General features: G+C 37.9%; 1 protein-coding gene across 1 annotated transcript in view; it reads right to left on the bottom strand.

The window, feature by feature from the left end:
- LOC103092368 (uncharacterized) overlaps window positions 1–14107 on the bottom strand; it is a 1666349-nt gene that overhangs the window by 1437955 nt on the left and 214287 nt on the right. The window lies entirely within an intron of this gene.

The raw sequence follows: 14107 nt of genomic DNA on the forward strand, positions 1-14107 counted from the left end.
TTGGAAGTGGCCTGTCTAAGACCTTGGCAGGCTGGAGGCCAGACACCAAGAACCTGTGATTTCAATAGCAAAGCTCCCCCCTTTCTCTGGTGCAGATCTCATCTCCTCCAGGCCTTAGGAAAAGTTCAGCTTCAGTTCCTGTGACTGACAAAGACATTCACATGGAGTCCAAGCCGCGGGTGCTCAGTCTTTCTGGGCTGAGGCAAGCAGGACTGGGGATGACAGACCCCTTCATCCAGCACCTGGGCTTGGATTTGAGGCCTTTATAGCTTGGCAGAACCACCAAGAGTTTATGATTCCTTGGCCTGGGCTTTCGGAAGCCAGTGTTCCTTACCTTGACAGCTTGATAAGGATATTGGGAGAGGTTGGTGTGGAGAGACTAGGGACAGGCCACAGGGAGACTGTGCTCAGAAAGGGAAACATTACTTTAATTCTGAAGAGGAAAGATAAGGAAAGGCAGAGAGTGGAAATAGATCAGTTAGTATCAGGGAACAAAAGGAAGAGCCTCAGGCTGGGAGTCAGGTCAGACCTGGTTCAAGTCTGGAGATTTCAAACCCACAATAACATCTCTGGTGCCTAGGACATGATTTGTCCACAGGAAGTAGTTCCTACCCTTTACAGAAGATTCTGGAATTCCCTGCTTTGGCCTCTCCCTTTTCCTTAGGTGTTTCCTACCCTATAAGATAAGAATGAGAATGTTGAAGGTGATCTTCAAGCTCAGATATGGTTTTATGCTGGGAATCTAAACTAATGGGGAATAATTTTCCCAGAGTCTTCATGGCCCAAGGAGAGCCCTTTCCTTATCTCTAGTTGAAAGTAAGGCCTTGCCACTGAGAGAGATATGTATGCCAGAGCATCTCTGGGGCACATGCATGAGGATCGTCAGGCTTCTGTCCTGGGTCATCCATGGCCAGCTGTCTTAAAAATAATTTCCAAATTGATAGTCATAAGTTAGAAATATTTCAGCTTCCTTGACCTTTCTCCTTGTTATTTTGGTAGAGCTTGCACTCCATCCCTGGGTCTCCATTGGGAAGTTTAATGTGAGGAAGAGTGAGCCTCCCATTTGTATCCAGTAAAGCCAAGTGACACTGGCCAGGACAGTGACAAATCTGAGGCCAGCTAGCTACTTTTTGTAGTGGGGGGAGAATATGAAGGAACAGTGAGCATTCTCCTGCCATGAAGGCCATGGTAGGACTTTTTGGAAGGTGTTTTGGCAGCATCAATGGATACAGTGACTGACATGACATAGTGACTAGTGGTAGCCTAAGAGGGAGAAAGACCTATGTTCAAATTCTGTCTCAAAATGTTACTGGCTGTGTGTCTTACTAGCAAGTCCCTATCTGTGTCTCAGTCTCCTGATCTGTTAAATGGGTAAAATAATCTCTCAGTCCAAGTGTTATTGGACCAAATGAGAACAGATATAGAGGTTCTGTATAAATCCTGAAAATAGCCCAAACAACGGTTCAGAGGAAGGAAAGTACAGAGTGTGAGTCTGAGTACCAAATGTAGACTCATGCTGTCTGAGCACACAATGCATGGCCAGAAGTATCTGAAAGGCCTGATGCCCTTTTGTGAATGGCTAAGGTTTAATGACAGACCAAGAACACTCAAGGATAGTCTGTAGGCAATAGAGAGTCATGAGCAGAGAAGAGACTAGAGCACACACATATTTAATTGAAGGACCAATTGAGGGCACTAGAGATGCTTAGCCCAAAGAAGAGAAGACTTGAGTGGGAGAGGAGACGTGTCTCCATGGACTGGTAGAGTTATAATGGGTTCTGTGCCCCTGCCAGGGGATGTTCAGTGGCTTACATTGATCAGGTGGGGACTATTTTCCTTTCTCTTTACAGCAACATTCAGGTACCCTTTTATCTCTTGTCTATCACAGAACAACCCTTTTTTTAACCCTTACCTTCTGCATTAGAATCAATACTATGTATTGTTTCCAGAGCAAAAGGGCCAGGCAATGGGGGTTAAGTAACAAGCTCAAGGTCACAGAGCCAAAGAGGATCCAGTTTTAATGGACTTGACTCCCTGATCATTTCTCTTCAAAAAATGATTTGGGATGCCTTGGGGAACTAACTGAGCAGGATTCCTGGCCTGACTCTGCAACAGTGCTGAGACCCATAAACAGGTTCACATCCAACACAATCCCTTCATGGGTGAGGATGGACTCCAACATTTGCCCCTCTATGATCAGATGCAAATCAGGCTGGCTCAATCATCCCTGGCCTCAGATATTCCTCTCTTGCTATTGGTCTCCTTCTGTCCACTAGGTGGAACTACCAGGTGTGACAAGGAAATCACTTTTAAAAGACTGATATATATTAATTTAAGGTCGACAAGGATTTCAGCTATGTAATTCCTTAATGAAAACTCAAGTCAGTCGTCAACCTTTTATGGAGTTTTAATTACAAACAGGAGGAAGAAAGGAATTAGAGATAGAGAGATAGAGGGAGAGAGAAAGGGGAGAGAAGGGAATAGGGCTTGAATACCCCTTCTGTTTAGGCTGGGCCAAAAGGCCCAAGCCCTTAGATAGCTGGGGCAATGAAAGGAGATCAGTCCCTATTACTCACGTGACCAAATATGGAGAAACAGTCTCTGGGGCCCCCACCTTCAGCTTCCTTCAGTGCAAGCTTCTCAGAGCACACAGCAACCACTCCGACAAACTCCTCAATCACCCCCAGTCTTCAGACCCTCCTATCCTTCAGGAAAACCCTCCAAGTTCCCTCCCCTCAGTCCTCACATCTCCCAATCACCTGTCCATCAATTTCCCTGTGCCAATGGAGGCTCTAGCTTAACCCAGGACCACCCAGAGGTCTCTGGCCTTTGCACATGTCTGTTGAAGGTCCTATTTTCAAATAATTAAATCTTTGATCCTTTGCTACAGCCCTTTCTAAATCCTGTTAACCTGAGGAGGATAGAGATTGGAATAATTAAATTTTGATCTAGGCTGCAGCCCTTACTCAATCCTGTTAGAACTGAATAGGGTGGAGATTGATTCCAAGTATCTCCATTGTATCAATTCTAAAATCAATCATGACTCAAAGAAATTCCTGTTCTATGCTTTAAGCATAGGTCAAAGTCCTTTCCATTGTTCAACAAAAGGTTTCTGTCCTAAAGTAAACTTAAGAAGGGAAGAGGAGGAAACTCCCATGCCAATGGGGTTCACATTCCAATAGCCAAGACCCACTATCAATAGGGAATTTTTCAAGTATGAAATTTCCCAATGGTGAAATTTCCAACATTTATAAGTCTAAGAAATTTTGAGGTTTACACAGGGCAGGAAGAACTCTGGCTCATAAAAAGTTTCAGAGTAGCAGTTGACACCTAATGTGATCTAGGGCATCTTAAACTCTCTAGGGCTGTCTGTGGATACAACTGACTTCAGTTCCCTGGAAAGATCAGGAAATGTCCAATTAAACAGAAAATCCTGAAAATCCAAAGAGAATTTAATAAAATCAAAAGAAAAAATGCAGAATTAAATAAATCTAGGATCTGTTTTTTTTTAATAAAAATACAACTAAATAGATGACCCATTGGTTAATTTCATTAAAGAAAGAGGAAAACATAATTACCAAAAGCAAAAATGAAAAGGATGAATGAGTTAGCAATGAAGTTGAAATTAAGGAAATTCTGAGCAATTATTTTGAGCAATTATGTACCAGCCATAACTCAGAAACAAAGAGTCATTGAAGGGTTACATCTAAAAAGCAAATCGGGAAAGGCTTTACAAAGTTATAATTGTGGATTGTCTTATGGCTCAATTAATATGGAAAGGCATAGAATATGTGGTTTCAGGTTTAGGATGGTATCCTCATGAAATCTGGGTACCCATTGCTAAAGATATACTACAGAAATATTTAGTCTTTACTATTAGCATACCCCATTACTATTACCACCTACACTCCACAAGGTTAATTTTCTTTTTTGTCCCAACATCCTGTTGTTTTTCCTAGTGTTCTAAGAGATCTTCCAGTATCAGGACCTAATGTTTATGTTGATGCGAATGCTAGTTATAAGGCAGGAGTATACAAGGAAGGTAGCTACCTGTCATTTTTACCACTCCTTTTTCTTCTACCCAACAAAATGAATTAACAGCTGTTTTGCTAGAATTTTGGTTATTTCAGGAGCCTTTCAACCTCATAATGGACTTTAAATATGTTTTTCAGTCTTTGCAAGGTGTAGAACAAGCTGTCATCAGATCTACTCAAAGCAATGTACAAATGTTATTCTGTAAATTACAAACTGTCATATGACAAAGGACACATCCAGTGTATGCCATGCATGTACGCAGTCATACCAATTTACCTGGACCTATTTTTAAAGGAAATGATATCATAGATCAAGCTTTGATTGCTCAATGTTATCTAACTGATATGCAATTAGCTGAGGAATCCATCATAGATTTCACCAAAATAGTACTGCTTTAGGCCAAATGTTGCAACTCACTAAAGATCAAGCCAGGAGTATTGTTAAAAAGTGTCCTAATTCTGTTCCAAACCATCCCCCAATGTATATTGGTGTGAATCCCAGAGGCTTAAGTAGTACAGATATACGGCAAATGGATGTGACTCACAAACCGTCCTTTGGACGACTTAAATATATCCATGTCACTGTGGATACTTATTCAGGGTTTTTATGGGCTTACTTTTCAGATGCCTGGTCCCCCCAGAACATTTAAAACAGATAATGGACCTGCTTATACTTCCAAACAACTTTTTCTTTTTTGTAAAACTTGGGATATTCAACACCTCACAGGTATCCCATACATTCCACAAGGACAAGCTATTGTGGAGCATAGTAATCAAATACTAAAAATGTTTCTTTTAAAACAAAAAGGGGGAGACAGCACCCCACATCAATGATCGGCAATAACTGTATATACTATAAATAATTTGATCTTTACTTCCAATAATATATCCAGAGCTGAAAATGTTTTCTCTGCATTTTCTTATGAATGAAATTGAGGTACCACTACACCTGTATTCCCTGCTACAGAAGAAAAATTTGTCATATGGAAAGATGATGATCAATCCTGGCAAGGACCTCACCCAGTGGTCCTGCAAGGCCAAGGCTTTGTTTGTGGCTCCACAGGTAAAGACAGTGTATGGCTCCCTTCCTGCTGAGTTCAAGAGACTGACTGACCATAAAGAGAAGGACGAGAAGAGGACTCTGGAAGCCTCACAAGGAGACTCGTCTACGTCTCAATAAGATACTGACTCTTCTACTTCTATTCCAGAATTTAAGTACAGCTCCTGGAATAAAGAGATGGGTTTTTTGGGAACAACCACCTTGGGTAGAGTATGTCGGCATGGGACACACTTTACCGTAAGTCATCTTATATACAAAAACTAATTCTGATATTCCTGGCATTTACCATTTTGAGAGACAAGCTAAGGACAATAATCAGGCCAATAATTGTTTGTGTCTTTCAATTGGACTCGACTAGTTGAGGCACACCCAGTGTGCCTCACACGAGACCATCCTGAATGCCTGCCCCTCAGATCTCTGCAGGCGCATTATTATGGTCATCCTGACCTGTCAGACTCTTTCTGGATAGGATCTTATCGTGTAGACAAAGGGGTAAAATATAAAGGGTACAGCCAACTGCAATATTTAGTTTGGCTAGGGGAATCTTGTGATGGTACTTGGGGACAAGAAATACCTATTTGTCCTTCTGTGATGGAATATGAACAAAGAGACACTGTTAATATGTTTCCTCCCTTGCTATTGTGTAGATCTAAAAGGGCACCATGTATTCATTGGAAAAAATATGATTTGGGTATCTTGGCATAACGACACAAGGTGTATTGGAAAGAAACTGGATTCTTATAAATTTCATCATAGTTTTATAGGAGGATACAGCTTGCCTTTGTGGGTGATGCCCCCAGAGCTAATTGGTTACGTTCTGCTAATTTCATACAGATTTTGATTGATTATGGAAAGACAGCCCTGGCATTGGATAAAGTAAATATGTATCACTATGTTAATGTTTTTAATAATGGAAAAGTCCAAAAACCAGTAAATACAAGTGTTACATTAGACATTCAGACTTGCCTAACAGGGGGATATGCTTTTATACCTACAGTAAATAATCATCCTGAAGCTTTGAACATTACTGAAATAACAAGCAATAGAGTTAGATATTTGAATATTGGAATGTAACCTGTAGCAACTGTAGGGTCAGTTACTGTGTAGGATCACAGGTGGATGGGCCTGTCTTAATCATTAAGTGACCACGCATGGCCCTTTTTGCCACTGAACATAAAGATTCATGGTATGGTAGCCCAGGGGATCAAATTCTTTATGTATTACAACAAAAAATAAGAGCACAACATAAACGATGTATTACTTGTATTGCATTAGGCATAGTAGCATTAGTTTCTTCATTGGCTTCTACTATAATAGATTCTGTATCTTTAGCACAATCAGTATCTAACTTACATTCTCTTGAGAATGACGCCAATCATTTGAAAGCATTGGCTACAAATGTAACCTCAGCATTAGAAAGAGAAAAAGAAATTGATACAAGTTTTTACAAAAGTATCATGATGTTACAGAAAAATATGACTGATCTAACAAATGAAGTAGAATGTGTCATTGAAAACACACATGAAATGTGATTATAGATATACTGCATTTTGCTTACTATATAAGAGTAAATAATGACACAAAAACATTGGAAAAAAATTAAATTACAATTACAGGAATTATGGGACCATGAAAACATCACCAAATATATTAACAATCTCAGTATATTAATTCAGAATATTGATTCATCCTTTCAGGAGGATCTCTAACCACAGTATATCGCAGATTCTTTGTATAATTGGATTGAAACATAAAAAGGATTGTTTTCCTCCTTATTTCATGATATGACTCTTCTTGTAGTTGGTGCACTTGTTATTTTGTTTATCTGCTTATGCTTGTCTTGTTTGCTAAAAGCTTTAATTACTAGTTTTGCTGAATTGCAAAAAAACTATTAATGGGATCCTGTACCAAAAGGAATTTGATGTCTTAAAAATAAATGGGGAATTGCAGTGAACCTTCCAGGAACCCATGAGAAAAAATTCCTCTTCCCAGGTGTTTGACACATACTATTCCTGCTGAGTACACCAAAACATAGAAATCTCAGTTCAATACTGCATAAACAATTCCAAGATCTCCTGAGAACGGGTTAACTCCCCTGTTCACATTCTGGGGAGGATTGGGGAGAATAGATTGATTCTCTTGAGGAGAACTTTAAATCTTGCGTGCTGCATACAATAAACGTTCATTATCCTTGCTTTGATAAAGTTGCAGTCTTTCTTTCTTCAAACTTTTTAGCAGTCCCCTATTGCAACTCCTTAGGAGTCCCAGGCAGTTTTCTAATACACAGTTCCCTCAATTGATCTTCAGAGACTCCAGAACCCTCACCAATCTGGCTGAACATTCCCCAGTTCACTGTTGCCACTTGTTAATTGTGTCATCTAGAACCAAATACAATAATCCAAGTGCCATCTGATTGTACAGAAGGACAGCTATCTCCTTATTCTTCGAAGTGGACATGCTTCTTTTAAGACTGCATTGGTGGTTGGGGTAGTTGTGTAGCTCAGTGGATTGAGAGCCAGGCCTAGAGAGCAGAAGTTCTGGGATCAAATCTGACCTCAAATAATTCAAAGATATATGACCTTGGGCCACTCATTTAACCTCCATTGCACAGCATGGATTCTAATGCTAATAGGGAAGGATTAAAAAAAGTATAGATTTTGTTTTTTCAACAACCCCGTTACCTTCCCACTAATAATAAGTTTGTGGATCTCTCAATCATCCCCAACATCTCTTTATGCAATCCAACATGGCATTAATAGTCTGTATCCAATTTCTCTCTTTTTTTTTTAGTTTTTAGTTTTTAAATATTACTTTATTTGGTCATTTTCATACATTATTCATTGGAATCAGAGATCATTTTCTTTTCCTCACCTCCCCTTCCACCAACCCTCCCCAAGTCAACTTGTGATTCCACTGGGTATCACATGTGCCCTTGCTCCGAACCCTATTCCTTGCTGTTGGTATTTGCATTAGGGTGCTCATTTAGCATTTCTCCTCAATCATATCCCCTCAACAACTGTAGTCAAGCAGTTGCCTTTCCTCCATGTTTTTACTCCCACACTTTGTCTTCTGCTTAAGGATACCGTTTTTTTTTTTTTCTCATAGATCCCTGCAGATTGTTCAGGGACATTGCATTACCATTAATGGAGAAATCCATTACATTCAATTGTGCCACAGTGTCTCAGTCTCTGTGTACAATGTTCTCCTGGCTCTGCTGCTATCACTCTGCATCACTTCCTGGAGGTTGTTCCAGTCTCCATGGAATTCCTGCACTTTATTATTCCTTTTAGCACAATAGTATTCCATCACTAACATATACCACAATTTGTTTAGCCGTTCCCCAATTGAAGGGCATCCCCTCATTTTCCATTTTTTTTTTTGCCAGCCCAAAGAGCACAGCTATGAATATTCTTGTACATGTCTTTTTCCTTATTTGGGGTACAAACCCAGAAGTGCTATAGCGGGATCAAAGGGCAGACAATCTTTTAGTGCCCTTTGGACATAGTTCCAAATTACCTTCCAGAATGCTTGGATCAGTTCACAGCCCCACCAGCAATGCATTAATGTCCCAAATTTTGCAACATCCCCTCCAGCATTCATTACTTTCCTTTGCTGTCATGTTGGCCAATCTGCTAGGTGTAAGGTGATACCTCAGAGTTGTTTTGATTTGCATCTCTCTGATTATAAGAGATTTAGAACAATTTTTCACGTGCTTATGAATAGTTTTGATTTCTTTAACTGAAAATTGCCGATTCATGTCCCTTGCCCATTTTTCAATTGGATAATGGCTTGACTTTTTCTACAATTGGTTTAGCTCTTTATAAATTTGAGTAATTAGACCTTTGTCAGAGCTTTATGTTATGAAGATTGTTTCCCAATTTTTTGCTTCTCTTCTAATTTTAGTTACATTGGTTTTGTTTGTATAAAATCTTTTCAATTTGATTTAGTCAAAAGTATTTGTTTTACATTTTGTGACTATTTATAAGTCTTGCTTGGTTTTAAAATCTTTCCCTTCTCAAAGATTTGACATGTATACCATTCTGTGTTCACCTAATTTACTAATAGTTTCCTTCTTTATATTCAAGTCATTCACCCATTCTGAATTGATCTTGGTGTAGGGTGTGATTTGTTGATCCAAACCTAATCTTACCCACACTGTCTTCTCATTTCCCCAGCAGTTTTTATCAAATAGTGGATTTTTGTCCCAAAAACAGGGGTCTTTGGGTTTGTCATAGTCTGTCTTGCTGAGGTCATTTACCCCAAGTCTATTCCACTGATACTCCTTTCTGTCTCTTAGTCAGTACCAAATTGTTTTGATGACCACTGTTTTGTAATATAGTTTGAGATTGGGGACGTCAAGGCCACTTTCCTATGTATTTTTTTTTCATTATTTCCCTGGATATCCTTGATCCTTTATTCTTCCAAATGAACTTTTTATGGTTTTCTCTAATTCAGTAAAAAAAGTTTTTTGGAAGTTCCATGGGTATGGCACTAAATAGATAGATAAGTTTGGATAGGATGATCATTTTTATTATGTTAGCCCATCCCACCTATGAGCAATCAATGTTTTTCCAATTGTTTAGATCTAGTTTTAATGGTGTTGAGAGTGTTTCGTAGTTGTGTTCATATAGTTCCCGTGTTTGTCTCGGGAGATAGATTCCTAAGTATTTTATATTGTCTAGAGTGATTTTAAATGAAATTTCTCTTTCTAATTCTTGCTGTTGAGATGTGTTGAAAAGATATAGAAATGCTGATGACTTATGTGGGTTTATTTTGTATCCTGAAACTTTGGTAAAGTTGTTGATTATTTCCACTAGCTTTTTAGTTGATTCTCTAGGATACTTTAAATAGACCGTCATATCATTTGCAAAGAGTGACAGCTTGGTATCCTCATTGCCAATTTTAATACCTTCAATTTATTTTTCTTCTCTAATTTCTACTGCTAGTGTTTCTAGTACAATATTCAATAATAAAGGTGATAATGGGCATCCTTGTTTGACTCCTGATCTTATTGGGAAGGCTTCCAGTTTATCCCCATTACAGATGACGTTTGCTGAAGGTTTTAGATATGTACAGTTTATTATTTTTATGAAAGGCCCTTCTATTCCTATACTTTCTGGTGTTTTCAATAGGAATGGGTGCTGAATTTTATCAAAGGCTTTTTTTCTGCATCTTTTGAGATAATCATGTGATTTTTGTTGGTTTGCTTGTTAATATGATCAATTATGTAAATGGTTTTCCTAATATTGAACCATCCTTGCATTCCTGGTATGAATTCTACCTGTAGTAGCTAACCCTTGTGATGACTTGCTGGAGTCTTTTTGCTAGTATCCTATTTAAGATTTTTGCATCTATATTCATTATGGAGATTGGCCTATAATTTTCTTTCTCTGTTTTTAACCTGTTTGGCTTTGGGATCAGTACCATGTTTGTGGCGTAAAAAGAACTTGGTAGAACCCCTTCTTGGCTTATTCTGTAAAATACTTTGTATAACATTGGGATTAGTTGTTCTTTGAATGTTTGATAGAATTCATTTGTGAATCCATCTGGACCTGGGGATTTTTTCTTAGGGAGTTCTTTGATGGCTTTTTCAATTTCTTTTTCTGATATGGGGTTGTTTAGGTAATTTATTTCTTCTTCTTTTAGTCTAGGCAATTTATATTTTTCTAAGTATTCATCCATATCACCTAGATTGCCATATTTTTGCCATATAATTGGGCATAGTAGTTTTTCATGATTACCTTAATTTCCTCTTCATTAGAGGTGAGGTCTACCTTTTCATCTTGGATACTGTCAATTTGTTTTTTTCCTTACTTTTTTTAATTAGACTGATTAGTACTTTGTCTATTTTATTTGTTTTTTTTTTTCAATGTACCAGCTTCTAGTCTTATTTATTAAATCAATAGTTCTTTGGCTTTCAATTTTATTGATTTCTCCTTTGATTTTTAGGATCTCTAATTTAGTCTTCTTCTGAGGATTTTTAATTTGTTCACTTTCTAGTTTTTTAATTTGCATGTCCAATTCATTGACCTCTGTCCTTCTTAATTTGTTTTAAATAAACTCAAGGATATAAATTTCCCCCTGAGTACTGCTTTGGCTGCATCCCATAGGTTTTGAAAGGATGTCTCACCAATGTCTTTTTCTGCAATGAAGTTATTAATTGTTTCTATAATTTGTTCTTTAACTAGCTGGTTTTGGAGAATCATATTGTATAATTTCCAATTAATTTTTCGTTTACATCTCCATGTACTCTTAGTAATTTTTATTTTCATTGCATTGTGGTCTGAGAAGTTTGCATTTATTATTTCTACCCTTTTGCATTTGTTTGCAATGTTTTTGTGCCCTAATACATAGTCAATTTTTGTGAATGTACCATGTGCTGCTGAAAATAAGGTGTATTCCTTTTTGTCCCTATTTATTTTTCTCCACATGTCTACTAACTCTAATTTTTCTAAGATTTCATTCACTTCTATCACCTCTTTCTTATTTGTTTTTTGGTTTGATTTATCTAGTACAGATAGAGGAATGTTCAGGTCTCCCACTAATATACTTTTTCTATCTATTTCATCCTTGAGCTCCTCTAGTTCCTCCTTTAGAAATTTGGATACTATGCCATTTGGTGCATACATGTTGAGTACAAATATTTCCTTGTTGTCTATACTGCCTTTTATCAGGATGTAATTACCTTCCCTATCTCTTTTAACTAGATTTATTTTTACTTTGGCTTTGTCAGATATCATGATTGTGACTCCTGCCTTCTTTTTATCAGTTGATGCCCAATAGATTTGGATCCATCCTCTAACTTTCACCCTATGCGTATGTATCTTCCTCATGTGTGTTTCTTGCAGACAGCATATGTTAGGGTTTTGGATTCTAATCCACTCTGCTATCCACTTGCATTTTCTGGGTGAATTCATTCCATTCACATTCAGAGTTATGATTACTAGCTGTGTATTTCCCAGCATTTTGATTTCTACTCCTGGTCCTGTCTTTTCTTCTTTCACTATTTCCTTCTACACTAATGTTTATTTATAATCAGTCCCCATAATTACCACCCTTATTTTACTTCCCTTTCTACCCCCCTCTCTTTTTATCCCCCCCTTATTTTCCCCTGTAATCTTTTTATAAATTTCCCCCCCACCCTCTCCCTCCCTTGTATTTCTTTCCCTCACCACCAGTCCATTTTTTACCCTTCTATTTCCATATAGGGCGCAAATCTATTCTCTACCTCAATGAATTGGATTATTCTTCCCTCTTTAGGTCAGTTTCAAAGCACATAAGAGATGAGTAATTCCTATCTCCACCCTCTTTACCCTTCCAGGGTATTGATGTTCTCTCCCCTCCTGTCATGATCTTCTTTTTGACATATAAATTTACACCCATTTGTTTCTTTTCCTGTTTCTTTTAGTATTAACCTCTTTTTTTAGTTCTGGTTGTATACACACACACACACGTATATGTATTTATGCATGCATATATCTATATACCTATTGTGTCTTGTCCTTTCATCCTATACAGTTTGTCACTGTTCCCTCTAAGTGTAATTCTACTAGCTGCCCAGGTGATAGCAACAGTTTTTAAGAGTTACCAATGACCTCTCTTTCTTATAGGGATACATATAATTTCAACTAATTGAGTCTCTTAAACATGTTTTTCTCCTTTTTTTGTTTTTCTTTTCCTCCTCTTTTTTAATTACCTTTTGATGATTCTCTTGAGTTCTATGCTTGGACATAAAATTTTCTGTTCAGGTCTGATCTTTTCTTTACAAATGCTTGGAATTCTTCTATTGTGTTGAATGACCATACTTTCTGCTGTTAGAATATAGTCAGTTTTGATGTGTATTTGATTCTTGGTTGTAGACCTAGTTCCAGAGTTCTTTGCTTTCCAGAATATCATATTCCATGCCTTTCAGTCCTTCAGTGTGGATGTAACCAGATCTTGTGTTATCCTCACTGTGTTTCCATTGTACCTGAATGGCGTCATCTTGGCAGCTTGTAATATCTTTTCTTTAGTCTGATTGATAGTTTTTAAATTTGGCTATAACATTCCTGGGTGTTATCAGTTTGGGTTTAAATACAGGAGGTGATCTGTGGATTCTTTCAATCTCCACTTTCCCCTCTTGTTCTAGGATATTGTGACAGTTTTCCTGAATAATTTCCTGTAGTATTATGTCCAGGCTTTTTCTTTTCTCATGGTCATCTGGTAGACCAATGATTCTTAAATTATCTCTTCTCAAACAATTTTCTAAATTGTCTGTTTTGTGAATGAGAGGCTTCATATTTTCCTCAATTTTTTCATTCTTTTTGTTTAGTTTTATAGTGTCCTGTTGCCTTGTGAGGTCACTTAAATCCAGTTGTTGTATTCTGATTCTTAAAGACTGAATTTCATCCCTGGCTTTTTGGTCCTCCTTTTCCTTCTGATCTGATTTCCTTTGAAGGTCTTCTTTCATCCTCTTTACCTTGTCTTTCTTCTCCTTTGTCCCATCTTTCATCTTCTTTGCCTCATCTTTCATCTCCTTTGCCTCATTATGCAGCTGGTTGATTTTGGCTTTCAAGACACTATTTTCTCATTTTAGTTCAAGTGCCTCTGTTTCCAGATGTCTTATCGTAATTTTTAAGTTATTTTCCCAGTTGTCTTCAGCTTCTTTTGATTTTGTTTTGAATTCTTCCACAGCCTGTATCCAATTCACTGGGATTTCTGATTTATCGTTTGCTGATCTCTCCCCCTCTGTTCCATTTGCTGAGTAGAAGCTGTCTATTGTAGTTTCTTTCTTCTTTATCCGTTGTTTGCTGAAATTCACCCCGTCTTTACTCCCCATATTTGTCTGTGCTCTTACTCCTCTCATTTTTTTTTTGGTTTTGGGGGCTTCTGTCAGTCTCCCCTCTTGGAGCTTTAATAGGAGATCTCAGTGTAGCCTCTGGTGGGGTTTGAGCTTCCCTGACCTCTGGAGGCTTTTGATTGCATTAAAGTCCATCAGTCAATGAGGATGGATATGGAGCTTGGGTTTCCCTGA

Source organism: Monodelphis domestica, chromosome 4 (genome assembly GCF_027887165.1).
Source record: "Monodelphis domestica isolate mMonDom1 chromosome 4, mMonDom1.pri, whole genome shotgun sequence".
Lineage (NCBI taxonomy): Eukaryota > Metazoa > Chordata > Mammalia > Didelphimorphia > Didelphidae > Monodelphis > Monodelphis domestica.